Raw genomic sequence first — 14,811 nt, 5'->3', positions numbered from 1 at the left:
TGTGCCATCATGACCTTTTCTTCCTTGAGGTTAGGTATTAGCACCCTTATCTGACACTTTTCCTTTCCCTTGGAGATACTTTTTGCAACTGTACTTATCTTAGAGGAATTATCAATTTGAGAGCTCCACATGTAGCCGTTGTTGTTGGTCCTGATTCCTTTCATAATTACTTCACTGTCTTTGTTCACAATCTGACATTCAGTTTTAGTGAAGATGATACTCAGACCTTGATCCCCTAGCTGACTGATGCTTATTAAATTTGAAGTCAGGCCCTTGACCAGAAGAATATTGTCAAGTTTAGGAGCTCCAGGGTACTCAAGCTTGCCTATCCCCTTTATTTCTCCTTTAGCTCCATGACCAAAGGTTACATAGCTAAAGTCATGAGGGTGAAGATTAGTTAGCAGGTCTTGGTTCCCAGTCATGTGTCTGGAGCATCTACTATCAAAATACCACTCTTCTTTGTGAGCTATTAGACTTAGAGCATTAGTCTTAGGAACCCATTTCTTTTTGTTGATATGCATGTGATATTTGGGTCTGGGTTGATAGTGGATCTGTTGATAACCATGGCTAGGATAACCATACAACTTATAACAGGAAGACTTAGAGTGTCCAGCTTTCCCACAGTAATGGCATCTCCATCTTTGGTGTCTGCCATACTGCTGTTTTCTCTTCTGCTGTTGCTGATGAAGGTGGGTAGGGTAACCATACAACTTATAGCAGAAGGCCCTTGTGTGTCCAAATTTCCCACAGTAATGACATCTCCATCTTTGGTGTTTGTAGTTTTGCTGTTCTTTCTTCTGATGGTGTGACATATGATGTGACATTTTGGAACTCCTCTTACTATTGCTGCATTTAGGTTTAGCTTGAGGTTTGCAGCCAGTGTAGCTACTTTCAGCCTTGGTTTTATGGTACCCTAATCCAGATTTGACTCTTGTGATTTGTCCAGTCTGAAGAATCTTGTCTAAGGAGTCAGATCCATTGTTCAGCATCCTTACATACTTGGTTGTTTCTTCTAGTTTTGAGTTTAAGAGCACAACTTCAGTCTTTAGCTTGAGGATAGTTTCCACATGTTCTGCTTTTTCTTTCTCCAGTTGGACTATCTTCTGGTTCTCAACTTGTTGATCTTCATCTAGCTTGACCTTTAGAGCCACAACTTCTGTTTTCAATTTGGAGATGGTTTCCAAGAATTCTACCTTCTCATTCTCAAGTTGAGTTATGTCCTTTTCCTGGTTTAGAGACTGTTTATTCAGTTCAACACTTTTCTGACACAGTTCTCTGTAGGTAGAGGCCAATTCCTCAAAGGTTACTTCACCATCACTTGACTCTTCATCAGATTCACATCTTCCTGTCAAAGCAGTCACAAGATTTGCAGCCTCTTTAGTATCACTCTCATTAGACCATGTGGCAGCAAGGCTCATCTTCTGTTTTCTAAAGTAGGTCCCACATTCAGACCTGATGTGTCTGTACCCATCACATTCATACCACTGAACCTCTTTTCCTTCTTTGGGCTTCTCATCTGCTCTTGCTTTTCTTCCAGCATTGTTGGATTTACTGATGTCAGACAAGATGTTCTTGACATTTGCCTTGGATCTGATATCCATTTTCTTTAACAGTCTGTTAAACTGTCTCCCCAGCATTGCAACTTCATTGGCCCATTCTTTATCCACATCTTGACTGTTTTCCTCTTCTGTGCTGGAAACAAAGGCAATGCTCTTGGTTTTCTTTTCAGTTCCCTCAAACAATCCCATCTCAAAGGTTTGGAGGGAGCCAATTAACTCATGTACCCTCATGTTGGAGATGTCTTGAGACTCTTCTATGGCAGTCACCTTCATTGCAAATCTCTTAGGGAGTGACCTAAGTATTTTTCTCACCAACTTTCCATCTGTCATCTTCTCTCCCAGGGCTCCTGAAGCATTAGCTATCTCAAGGATACTCATGTGAAATTCATGAATGTTTTCATCTTCTTTCATCCTTAAGTTTTCAAACTTGGAGGTGAGCAGCTGGAGTCTAGACATCTTTACCCTAGAGGTGCCTTCATGAGTGGTCTTGAGAATGTCCCAAGCATCTTTGGCCACTTCACAGTTATTTACCAGCCTGAAAATATTCTTGTCTACACCATTGAATATTGCATTCAAGGCTTTAGAGTTTCCAAGAGCAAGATCATCCTCCTCCTTGGACCATTGTTCTCCAGGCTTCTTTTCAGTCGTGGCTTCTCCTTCTTTAGTGACTACATGGTGCACCCATCCTGTCAAGACAGCTTTCCAAGCCTTGTTATCAAGGGATTTTAAAAACTCTACCATTCTAGGTTTCCAATAGTCATAGTTAGAACCATCCAGGATTGGTGGCCTATGAACAGATCCTCCATCTCTTTCCATTGTACCAGAAAGTATAGCCCTTAGATCTCACCCAGAACCAGAGCAGGATGCCTGCTCTGATACCAATTGAAATTCTGGTATCAGATATAAGATGTCGAAGGTAATGTCACGACACTGATATCTGGTTATAAACAATGGATAAACAGAAACAGAATGGTAAAGCAAATAACACAAGCAATTGTTAACCCAGTTCGGTGCAACTCACCTATGTCTGGGGGCTACCAAGCCAGGAAGGAAATTCACTATAATAGAATTAGTTCAAAGACTATCCGTACACTTCACCAAATTACAGTCTTTATCACCTAATCTCTACCCGTGCAATTTCTACGTAAGCACTCTTAGATATGAGAACCCACTCACTTCCCTTACAATCACACACCCGTGATTGATTACAGTAATCCCTTGTGAAAAGAAAATACTTTTCAATTACAATATTCTTGATTTTACTTCACAGTTTCAATCAAGAAGACACACTCTTGATCCTGCTTCAAAGCTTTGATCAAGAAGACAAATTAGTCCAATTCAATCATCTATGGATCACTTGAATGACCTACAGACACAAACCCTAACTCTCTCTCTAAATTTCGCTCAGTCTTAGTTGTATGTACAATCAGGTTTTCTAAGTTCCTTTTTATAGAAGTATTGGACACCTTGAAAACCCTAGATATATTTTCCAATCAAATCTTTTCATATCAGCTGTAAAGATCTCCTTGGAAAATAAATAAATCTGGTTGATATCCCTGATAGAATGCACCAGCTAGCCATATCTTCAATCAACCAATGATTGCCACCAATTGTGCAATCACAAAACACCAGACATTCATACTGAATGTTCTGTGTACAAGATGTCAAGACATCGGGTCTGACATCTGGAAAAATCCTGCATAATCTAGTTTCCTTTTATAACAAGTACAGCCATATCAGTTACCATGACAATGAGTATGTCAACTGAAATAATCCTGCAGCATATGTCTTCCATTTAAGCTCCAGCAGGTACAACCAATATCAGAACCCTTGTCAAAATATGTGGCATTCTGAAACAATCCTGCTTGCAAATGTTCTTCATCTTCAGCAGGTACATAGGATATCTCATGTTAAGACATCACACAAGACATCTTGTGAACACTCTTTGTTTTACCAAAATTGCTGCCAACTTTTAGAATCAACAATCCTGTCAAGACAGCTTTCCAAGCCTTGTTATCAAGGGTTTTTAAAAACGCTACCATTCTAGGTTTCCAATAGTCTTAGTTAGATCCATCCAGGATTGGTGGCCTATGAACAGATCCTCCATCTCTTTCCATTGTACCAGAAAGTATAGCCCCTAGATCTCACCCAGAACCAGAGCAGGATGCCTGCTCTGATACCAATTGAAATTCTGGTATCAGATATAAGATGTCGAAGGTAATGTCACGACACTGATATCTGGAAATAAACAATGGATAAACACAAACAGAATGGTAAAGCAAAACACACAAGAATTGTTAACCCAGTTCGGTGCAACTCACCTATGTCTGGGGGCTACCAAGCCAGGAAGGAAATCCACTATAATAGAATTAGTTCAAAGACTATCTGTACACTTCACCAAGTTACAGTCTTTATCACCTAATCTCTACCCTTGCAATTTCTACCTAAGCACTCTTAGATATGAGAACCCACTCACTTCCCTTACAATCACACACCCGTGATTGAAAACAGTAATCCCGTGTGAAAAGAAAATACTTTTCAATTACAATATTCTTGATTTTACTTCACAGTTTCAATCAAGAAGACACACTCTTGATCTTGCTTCAAAGCTTTGATCAAGAAGACAAATCAGTCCAATTCAATCATCAATGGATGACTTGAATGACCTACAGACACAAACCCTAGCTCTCTCTCTAAATTTCGCTCAGTCTTGGTTGTGTGTACAATCAGGTTTTCTAAGTCCCTTTTTATAGAAGTAATGGACACCTTGAAAACCCTAGATATATTTTCCAATCAAATCTTTTCATATCAGCTGTAAAGATCTCCTTGGAAAATAAACAAATCTGGTTGATATCTGAAAGAATGCGCCAGCTAGCCATATCTTCAATCAACCAATGATTGCCACCAATTGTGCAATCAAAAAACACCAGACATTCATACTGAATGTTCTGTGTACAAGATGTCAAGACATCGGGTCTGACATCTAGAAAAATCCTGCATAATCCAGTTTCCTTTTATAGCAGGTACAACCATATCAGTTACCATGACAATGAGTATGTCAACTGAAACAATCCTGCATCATATGTCTTCCATTTAAGCTTTAGCAGGTACAACCAATATCAGAAGCCTTGTCAATGTATATGGCATTCTAAAACAATCCTTCTTGCATATGTTCTTCAACTCCAGCAGGTACATATGATATCTCATGTTAAGACATCACACATGACATCTTGTGAACACTCTTTGTTTTACCAAAATTTCTGCCAACTCTTAGAATCAACAGTATATCTCCTGGATCATTTCCTTTGTCAATGTATCCCCGGCGAGTCATCTTTCATTTGCCGTTACTCGGTAATGATCGTTTCTCCCCTTGATTGGTCATCATTTTATACCTAGTTTTTGGTATTCCCGATGTCCTTTCTTTTCGGTCGATTTATCCTTTATTAACCCAGTAATCGGTTATGGATAATCTTCTGTGCGAGTATGTTATCTATGTTCTGACGGTAATAGATAATATATCTCATGCACTCTTTGGTCGAAGTCCTTTGCTCTTCCTCATTCGAGTAAGATTCGTGTTCCCTTTGTGGAAACGAATGTCCATCCTGTTATCGAGTTTGCTTTTTAGCCCTCTTTTGGATGATGGGTGTCTTGGGAATATCCCCCAATTCACGCCCTGGTCGGTCACCTATTATATGCCCAGTAACCGATATCCCTGGTGTTCCTTCCCTTTCTGCTCCCTACTATGACTTTTGTCCCCTGTGGAGTCAGATTTTCCTGAGTTGAAATATACCTTTTGGGTTTTCCTCAAATGAGTTTGGATATCTCTCACCCTTGTACCGGTATTTGAAATTCATTCTCCCCGAGCATGTTGTTCTTTCACCCTTATACCGGTGTTAGGATCACATGTCTCTTTGAGCTTATTACCCAGTAACCGGTAATACCTCGCCCTGGTGTTTCCCCAGAGGGGTCCCGCTTGGATATTCCCCAGCGAGGTCCTTTAGTGGATTCTCCCCGTCTGAGTCCGGATTTTCATCCGAAGTATCCTTTGTGGGTAATTCCGCTGTATTGGCATATTCCCCAATACATGCGCCTCTGAGTCAGCTCGGGTCTTTCCATTGATCTATTCTTTTGGAATTCTCCCCCCCAAGTTTTGAGTCGTGCCTTGCTCACGCAAGTTATCTCATTTTCCTATCCCCATAAGAGTCCCAGAGTCTTTGTCCCATTGAGTGTGTTACTCATATGGATTGTCAGTTTCTCCAGATTTCTTTCCTTCTTTGTGGACACATATCCCCACAAAGTATTGCCCTTTTGCATACATACATCTGCATCATGAGGTCTCTTAGGGACCAAAATTTGTCTCTTTGTTATTATTTAAGCCCATTCTACCTCGTCGAGACAAAGATTTTAACCTTCATATCTCCGGCTAGAATGACCTTAAATAGGGGCATCTGTAAGACCCTAATTTTGGCATCATAACATTGCATTTGCAAAGCCTCAAGGATCATGAGCATTTTGGTTCCCTTTGCCTTTGGGTGGGGACCTCTTGTGAGTGGTTTGAGATCACCAAGCATGCTTGAATTGTATATCATTGCTTTTCTCATTTTTATTTACTAACCAAAAGCACAAAATATGCCACTAACTTTTCTTGTTTGTAGCTTGAGCAATCACAAAGTCTGAGAGCTTCTAGGAGATCCTTTGTGCAATGATAAGGTCAAGAGAAGATGAAAGCAAGCATGGCAATGGTTCCCAAAGCTCTCATCCATCAAATATGCCTCCCTAGTATCTCAATTCATCATTTTGATCAAAGCAAATCAAGGGATTTGAGGTTTGTTTCTCAAGGAAACCCTAATTCATCTGATCATCAACAATGCCTTGCTCATGAAGCAACCTCAGCCCATGGTCAAATACCATCAATGGCAGTTCTTTAATTCATTATTCCATGCATATTTGAACTTATTTGATTGTACTCACTCATCAATTCCTTAAGATATGAGTTGTGGACTTGAGAAGTTGATCAGTCAATTCATCTGACTATGTTGAAATACACTGAGACGTAACTTTTTATGTGTTGGTCAAATGGGGATGAACCCAAGAGAAACAATGTTCTTAAGGAAAATGTGAACAACATTCATGTTCATAAAAATTGGATTTGGAGCTTGGAAGGTCATCATCCATTCTAAGACATTATAGGTCATTTTGACTAAAACCCTAATTTTGGGTCAACTTCCCAAGAACATAACTCATTCATTTTTTATGATTTTGAGGTGGGACCAAATGAATTGGAAATATTATTGTGTCTACTTTAAATGTTATGTTGAGCAAAATTTCAAAATCTCAAAATAAATACATGTGATAATGCAAAACATTATAGGTCACTTTGGGCCAAATGCATTGAAATGGAAAAGAGTCCAACTTCAAGTGCCCATAACGTCTTCATCAAAAATCCAAATGATACAAAATTTATGTCCAAATTGATTTTCTTGAAACGATCTACAACTTTCATGTTGAAGGTTTTATCATTTGGAGCTTGAATCATTGAGACAGAAGGGCTTGAACATTGGCCAAATTTGGAAACTTCACTCATGCATATTTTGCACCCTACACTTTAAGCTCAAAATTCACTAATTTCCAAGGCCCAATTGAAATTTTGATCAACATATCATTTGTTCCTTATGCCACAAGCTTTCTAACGATTACTCACAAGGTTGCATTTGGAGTTTGGAAGCACCATTTTTGAAGACATGAAAGATTAAGTCCATTTTGTGAAATTCAATTCAATTGCCATGCATGAGCTGATTACACTTAATGCACACGACCATTTGCCTTTCACATGAACTCAGCAGGTTATTTCAGCCTTCATTGGGCCTTCCACATGATCACACAAGCCCATGCCATGCAAAATCCATTTGCCATGCACACGAGTTAACTCATGTATTCAGCCCTCTCCAGCTATAAATACATGTGCTATGCTCTTCAATTCTCCAACCAGAAGGCGCCTGAAATGCTGCAAGAGTGAATCCCTAACCATACCAAAGGAACAAAGTTCATTTTTCTTCAAAAACTCAGATCTGAAATTCAATTGCATTTGGTTGAATTTTCAGATCTAAAGTTCCTAGACCTTCACCATTTGATCTTTTGAAGCTTCTGTCTGCAAAAGGAACCAAGGAAAGTGACTCATTTCTTCATAATCCAATGGGTTTTGATCAACTGGTTTTTGCTTCGAATCTCATTATTCTTTGATCCATTGACCTTGATATTGTGTTGTCTGAAGTCCTCTCTATAGAGGCATCATTATTGAGTGCTTAATTGTTGAAATCGAGCAAGTTCACTTGAACATCACCAAACTTCCATCTCTAATTTCTCTCTTAATAGGAATCTAGAGTGGAAGTGAGTGGTATAGGAGTGATATACATCACTTCACCTTTCGAATGGTGCCTGGATCGTTCATTTTAGTTAGCATTTGAACCTCTGTGTTTTTTGACCTTCGCCGGAGCTCACCGGAGAAGACGGTGGCGCTGGCCACCGTCTCATTTCCAGATCAATCCTGAGTCGTGTGATGCATTCTCCAGATTTAATCTCCACGCTCCATTCTTATGACTTTTTTAAATACCACGTGTGGTTGCATTGACCGTGGAACATGTTGGACACGCGCCTCTGGATGCTTGGATCTGCCAGCTCAATTAATGAGCTCAGATCCAAGGGCTTACGCTTTTTTCCTTTTTTAATTCTGATTTTATTTTCTATTTCATTTTTAATTCCATCTCATTTTCTAAAATCCATATCTCTTTTATTATTGGTCCAAAAAATATGGGACCAATTGCATTATTTCTCTTTTAATTTCTAGTTTCTAAAAATGATTTTTAATATTTTTTATTTTATCATTTGCAATTTTTCAATAATTTTCTCTTTTCTGGTTATTTTTAATTCATTTTAAATAGTTTTTGATATTCAAAAATTTCAAAAATATTTTTCTAACCTCTTTGAATGATGATGGATCTATGAAAAATATTCTCTTCAATTTATTAATTGATTTGAGATTTATTTGAGATTTTAGTTCAATTAGGTTATTTTTATTCATTTTTAATTGATTAAAAATAGTTTCTGACTTTTAAAAATGCTGAAATTTTTTGTCAAACTTTGTTTGACTATGTTGAACTTGGGATAATTCACTTGGACTTTTTTAAAGTTGATTTGAAGTGAATTTGAAGTTTGACCTTTCTTTAATATTTTAATTCAAGTTTATTTTCAAATATTAAAAATGCCAAAAATATTTTGTTTATTTCTTGATTTCCAATCTTCATCTCATTTCAGATTTTTATGGTTTGACCTTGATCTTCCCTATCTTTGGTCAACATTTATGGATTGGTACATTCCTTTATCCATCTTCTTCTTCTTCTTCTTCTTCTTCTTTTCTTTTTGATCAATGAGTTAAAGGTTAATAAGTTAGCATTGATTAGGGAGGTTTAATCTTCCTTGATTCAAATCTAATTCATCTTGATCAAATGATCAAGTGAATGGCTTTGCATTAAGGATAGATTGCTTCTTAAATCATGCAAAGGACTTAAACCAATACAAGATCATTTCTCTTCCTCTTTTTGGCATGGCAAGTTGTTGGAACTTGGCTCACTAATCAAGATTTCTAACTTGTGTTGTTGCCTACATTATTATTGACCGGCCTTAGATAGTTGTGACTTCTACATAAGTCCAATTACGATTGCTTAACATAGCGCTAAATTTGCCTTATGGCACACTAACTACTAACATTAACCATTAACAATTAACATTTACTTTTTGCTCTTTACTTTTATGCAATTTACTATTCTTGTACATATTATTCATTTTCTTTTTCCTTTGCTCATTTGAGCACATGTTTATGTTAATTCAATTTGCCTTTTGCTCACTTGAGCACATAATTTTGTATATATTTTTGTGCTTGTGCTTTTATTTTGATTGTTGAGGACCAAAATGCAAAGAAATGGATAAATGGACTTAGTTTCTAGGACTTTCCCTATGCAAATTGGAGTAAAAGGATCTTAATGTGAAGATGGACCAAATCTCTAAACTCACTCTTGTCCATTCTTGATTTGTTTCATAAAACTTTTGATGTGTGTGCTCTTGTGCTAGGGAATCCTATGAGAGCTCAAATTGAAGAACCATTGCCATGTTCAACCAAAGTGGAAGTTACAAGATGCATTGAGGATCTCTTAAGAGACTTCTTTGTTTGTTGCTTGAGCTTACTATTATTTTGCTTGCATATTCCAAAGGATGGGAGCTACTTGGATCATCAATATGATCTCAAGAGAGGAACTCCATTTGTGGTCTTGTTTCTTATCCTTCATCTATTGTATGTTTAGGACTTTAGCCATTCTTCTTCTTCCTTCCACTATAACCCAAGCCCAAACTTTTTGTGCAAACATTTAACACTTCTTCTCAAACATTAGAAACCTAAGCCTTATGCTTTTGATTTTCAAACTTTCTTTTCATAACACTTATTTTGAATTGAACTTCTAAGTCAACTTTGACCATATTTTGTACATACTTTTCATTGGTAAATATAACCCATTCAAATGTATTTTTGTGGTTTCAATGGCCACTTTCTTAAGCAAATTTTTCATAACCTTTAGCTATTAGGTTTGAGTTATCCTTGAGGTAGATGTAATACTCACCTATATCCTTAATGATGGACAATGAGTCTTCCATGCTTATTATAGGGTTAACCCCTCACTAGTATGTTGAAGCTATCCTCACATGGTGGATTTGTGGTTTTAGGTTGATTTTTTCTCCCTTGGATAACAAAAGACCTTAAGGCCTTTGGACCAGACAATTCACCAACTCATTTTGAGATTTTTACCCCGAACTACAAGGTTTTGATCCTAATCTTTTTAAGATGGTACGTAGGCAATGAGTTTATCCATCCAAACACAAAAATGTAAGTAACTTGTATATTCTCTTCTCATCTCTTCAATCATGTTTGAACAAACAAATTTTCACAAAATACCAACCTTACAACAAGTATGAAAAGGGCTCCCTAGGAGTACCTAGGATGTTTTGGGTGCTTAAAACCTTCCCATTGCATAACCAACCCCCTTACCCCGATCTCTGACATTTTTACTAGTTTTTGATTTGATAAAACTTTTAGGTTTTTGTTCGCTTTCTAACCATTCCTTTGGATAAATAGAAGTGCGGTGGCGACTCGACTTGTATGGTTTACCTTGGATTTAGTCAATATCTCTAATGGTAATGAATACCCCGCTACAGAAAAGTGGCGACTCTGCTGGGGAATATCCTTTGCCTAGTGGGTTTTGCCTACTTTTCATATTTGTTGTATTGTATTGTATATTGTTTTGTGACATATTTTTGTGCAATTTGGGATTACTGTAATGTATGTAATGATTGAATTGCTTGAATATTAATTCTTTGTATGCTTGGTGATCTTTGTGAGTTGATTTCTATACCCGAACTCGAGTGCACTTAGGATAGGAGAATGGCATAGTCTTGTTGACTTGTGTGGAGTTATTCCTTAGCAAGTTGACTTGCAAGTCCATTCACTTGGTGGAGGTCATGTTGGGATCAATAATGTCACACAAGTAGTTGTGGTTAGACATTACTCTTTCCAATATAGACCTTAGAAGCCAAGGACCTTAGTTTACACGGCCAACTTGGCCTATTCTTAGGATGTAGTGCGAAAGTCGTTCAAGTGTAAGATTTGATACGATTGTTACGCGATACTACACTCATAAGAGTCTCTCTTGAGAATATTTTTGGAATACGAGTAGTCGTTTATCCGATAATATCTGAAAGATGGGATGATGACTATGGGAACCTCTTGTAGAACATGTTTGGCAGGTTAAACCCTAATACATTCCCTTTGGGTGGTTCTTAACCGAGACTCCATGCTCGTGACTTGCAACAAACCCTTGATTCATGGTTTATCCGTTCATGTATCCTTAATATCAATGGAACTTGGGTGTTGATAAGGTGTAAACCATAATCCACCAAAATGGATGATTGATATTAAGGATGACATGATCCATCCCATGACCTTTGTTTGGTGTGCTTTGCTTGATCCTTGAGTGTGATTGTTGCATCCATGCATTCATGCACCCATTTGCATCCGTATCATCAATAATAAGAAAATTTTCAAGGAACTTAAGAGGTTTATTTGCAAATTTTCAGACATGGAAAGACAAAGAAGGAATACAAAGAAGTACAGTTTCAGACAACCTGACTTGAAAGAGTTAAGGAATTTGACATCCTATGTACTAGATCACTTGGGTTTCAAGGCTCGTTTTGGAAAGCTTCTTTCTCTTCTGACTATTGAAGTGGACGAAGGATTGATGAGTGTATTGGTGCAGTTTTATGATCCCTTGTACCGTTGCTTCACTTTTCCGGATTTCTAGCTTTTGCCTACGCTTGAGGAGTATGCCTACCTTGTGGGTATACCTATTCTAGACCAGATGTCGTTAAGTGGCTTAGAGAGTGTTCCTACTTCTCAAGAGATAGCAAACATGTTGCATATAGATGAATCTCTGGTTGGTGCTCATATGACTACCTGTAAGACCCCAATTTTTGCCCTAAGATCCCTCATGGCATCACAACATTGCATTTGCAAAGCCTCAAGGATCATGAGCATCTGGGTTCCCTTTTGCCTTTGGGTGGGACCTCTTGTGAGTGGTTTGAGATCACCAAGCATGTTTGAATTGTATATAATTGATTTTCTCATTTTATTTACTAACCAAAAGCACAAAAATATGTCACTAACATCTTTTGTTTGTAGCTTGAACAATCACAAGCTCTAGAAGCTTCTAGGAGATCCTTTGTGCAATGATAAAGTCAAGAGAAGATGAAAGCAAACATGGAAATGGATCCCAAATCTCTCATCCATAAAATATGCCTCCCTAGTATCTCAATTCATCATTTTGATCAAAGCAAGTCAAGGGGTTTGAGGTTTGTCTTCCAAGGAAATCCTAATTCATCTGATCATCAACAATGCCTTGCTCATGAAGCAACCTTAGCCCATGGTCAAATACAATCAAGGGAAGTTCTTTAATCCACTATTCCATGCATATTTGAACTTATTTGAGTTCCCTCAATAATCAATTCATCAAGATTTGAGGCATGGATTTGAGAAGTTGGTCAGTCAATTCATCTTACTATTTTGAAATGCACTAAGACCTAACTTTTTATGTGTTGGTCAAATGGAGATGATCCACAGAGCATAAATGTTATTAAGGACAATATGAAAAACTTTCGTGTTCATCAAAAATTGATTTATGTCTTGGAAGATCATCATCCATTCCAAGACATTATAGGTCATTTTGACTGAAACCCTAATCTTGGGTCAACTTCCCAAGAACATAACTCATTCATTGTTTATGATTTTAAGGTGGAACCAAATGCTTTGGAAAGCTTATTGTGTCTAATTCAAATGTTATATTGAGCAAAATTTCAAAATCTCAAAAGAAATACATGTGATAATGCAAAACATTATAGGTCATTTTGGACCAAAGTCATTGAAATGGAAAAAAGTCCAACTTCAAGTGCCCATAACTTCTTCATCAAAAATCCAAATGATGCAAAATTTAAGTCCAAATTGATTTCTTTGAAAAGATATACAACTTTGATATTGGAGGTTTTTCCATTTGGAGCTTGCATCATCAAAAGAGAAGGGCTTGAAGTTGGTTCATTTTGACAAAATTCTCAAAAGCATATTTTATGCATTGAACTTCATGGCCTGTTTTCATAAATTTCCACACTCCAAATGAGTTTTTTTTCAACATAACTTTTGTTCCTTATGTCAAGACCTTTGGATTTTGCAAAGGGGACTTTGGAATACTTGAAGTTTTATGACCAATTATGCATTTCATGATAAATCTCCATGCACAAGCCATTGCAACTCAGAGTGCACGTCCATTTCAATTTGGTATGATATCAGCTTGCATTTGCACTTGATTTTGGGCCTCACATGCGCCTGTACAGGCCCATGCATGGAGGACCCAACTTCATGCACACACGAGTTCTTCACTTGCTTGCATCCATCTCAGCTATAAATACATGCCTTGCCTCATTCAAATATGATCCTTGAATCAACCTGAAGCTCTGCAGAAATTATTCCAAGCCATACTTAAAGGGATTTTCACTTTCTTCCTAAAAATTCAGATCTGAATTTCAACTACCTTGGTTGATTTCCAGACCTATAATTCCTTGACCTCATCTCCTCTCCATCTCCAGAGCAAGCTGCAAGCAAGAGTGTTGAAGGATCGTGCTCCATAGATCTGCATTTAGAAGGTTGATGTTCAAACTTTTTTCCATCGAAACTCCCTAATTATTGCTTGTTCCTTGTGTCTCTATGCTTGGCTGAAGTCCTCTCAACATAGGCAACTTGTTTGTGACCTTAATTTTGCAAATCCATGAACTTCAGTATGAACACCATGATTTTCTCTCTCTGATTTCTCGCTTTATGAGGATCTAGAGGAGAAACCAATGGTACAGGGGTGATGTACATCACCCCAACTTTCCAATGATATGAGGATTGTCCCTTTTGGTTGAGATTTTATGACTTGCAACTTTGGCCGGAAAATGCAAGCTCACCGGAGAAGACGGTGGCGCTGGCCACCGTCTCATTGCCAGATCAATCATGAGCCATTGGATGCATTTTCCAGTTTATATCATAGCCTTTAGATCTATTGACTTTATTTAATTCCTTGTGTTTCTCATTGACCTTGGACTATGGTGCACGCGCAGCTCATGACCATTAGATCCTCCACGTCAATTAATGAGGATCCATCCAACGCTTCCTGATTTTTGCTATTTTCTTATTTCTGATTTTATTTTCTTTATTTCCTTTTATTTCAAAAATTCATATCTCTTTTATTATTGGTCCAAAAAATATGGGACCAATTGTATTATTTCTCTTTTAAATTCTAGTTTCTAAAAATGATTTTTAATATTTTTTATTTTATCATTTGCTATTTTTTAATAATTTTCTCTTTTATGGTCATTTTTAATTCATTTTAAATAGTTTTTGATATTCAAAATATACAAAAATATTTTCTTAACCTATTTGAATAATGATGGATCTATGAAAAATATTCTCATCAATTTATTAATTGATTTGAGATTTATTTGAGATTTTAGTTCAATTAGGTTATTTTTTCCTCATTTTTAATTGATTAAAAATAGTTTCTGACTTTTAAAAATGCTGAATTTTTTTTGTCAAACTTTGTTTGACCTTGTTGAACTTGGGATAATT

Source organism: Lathyrus oleraceus, chromosome 5 (genome assembly GCF_024323335.1).
Source record: "Lathyrus oleraceus cultivar Zhongwan6 chromosome 5, CAAS_Psat_ZW6_1.0, whole genome shotgun sequence".
Taxonomy (NCBI): Eukaryota; Viridiplantae; Streptophyta; class Magnoliopsida; order Fabales; family Fabaceae; genus Lathyrus; species Lathyrus oleraceus.
This window is presented reverse-complemented; position numbering follows the sequence as displayed.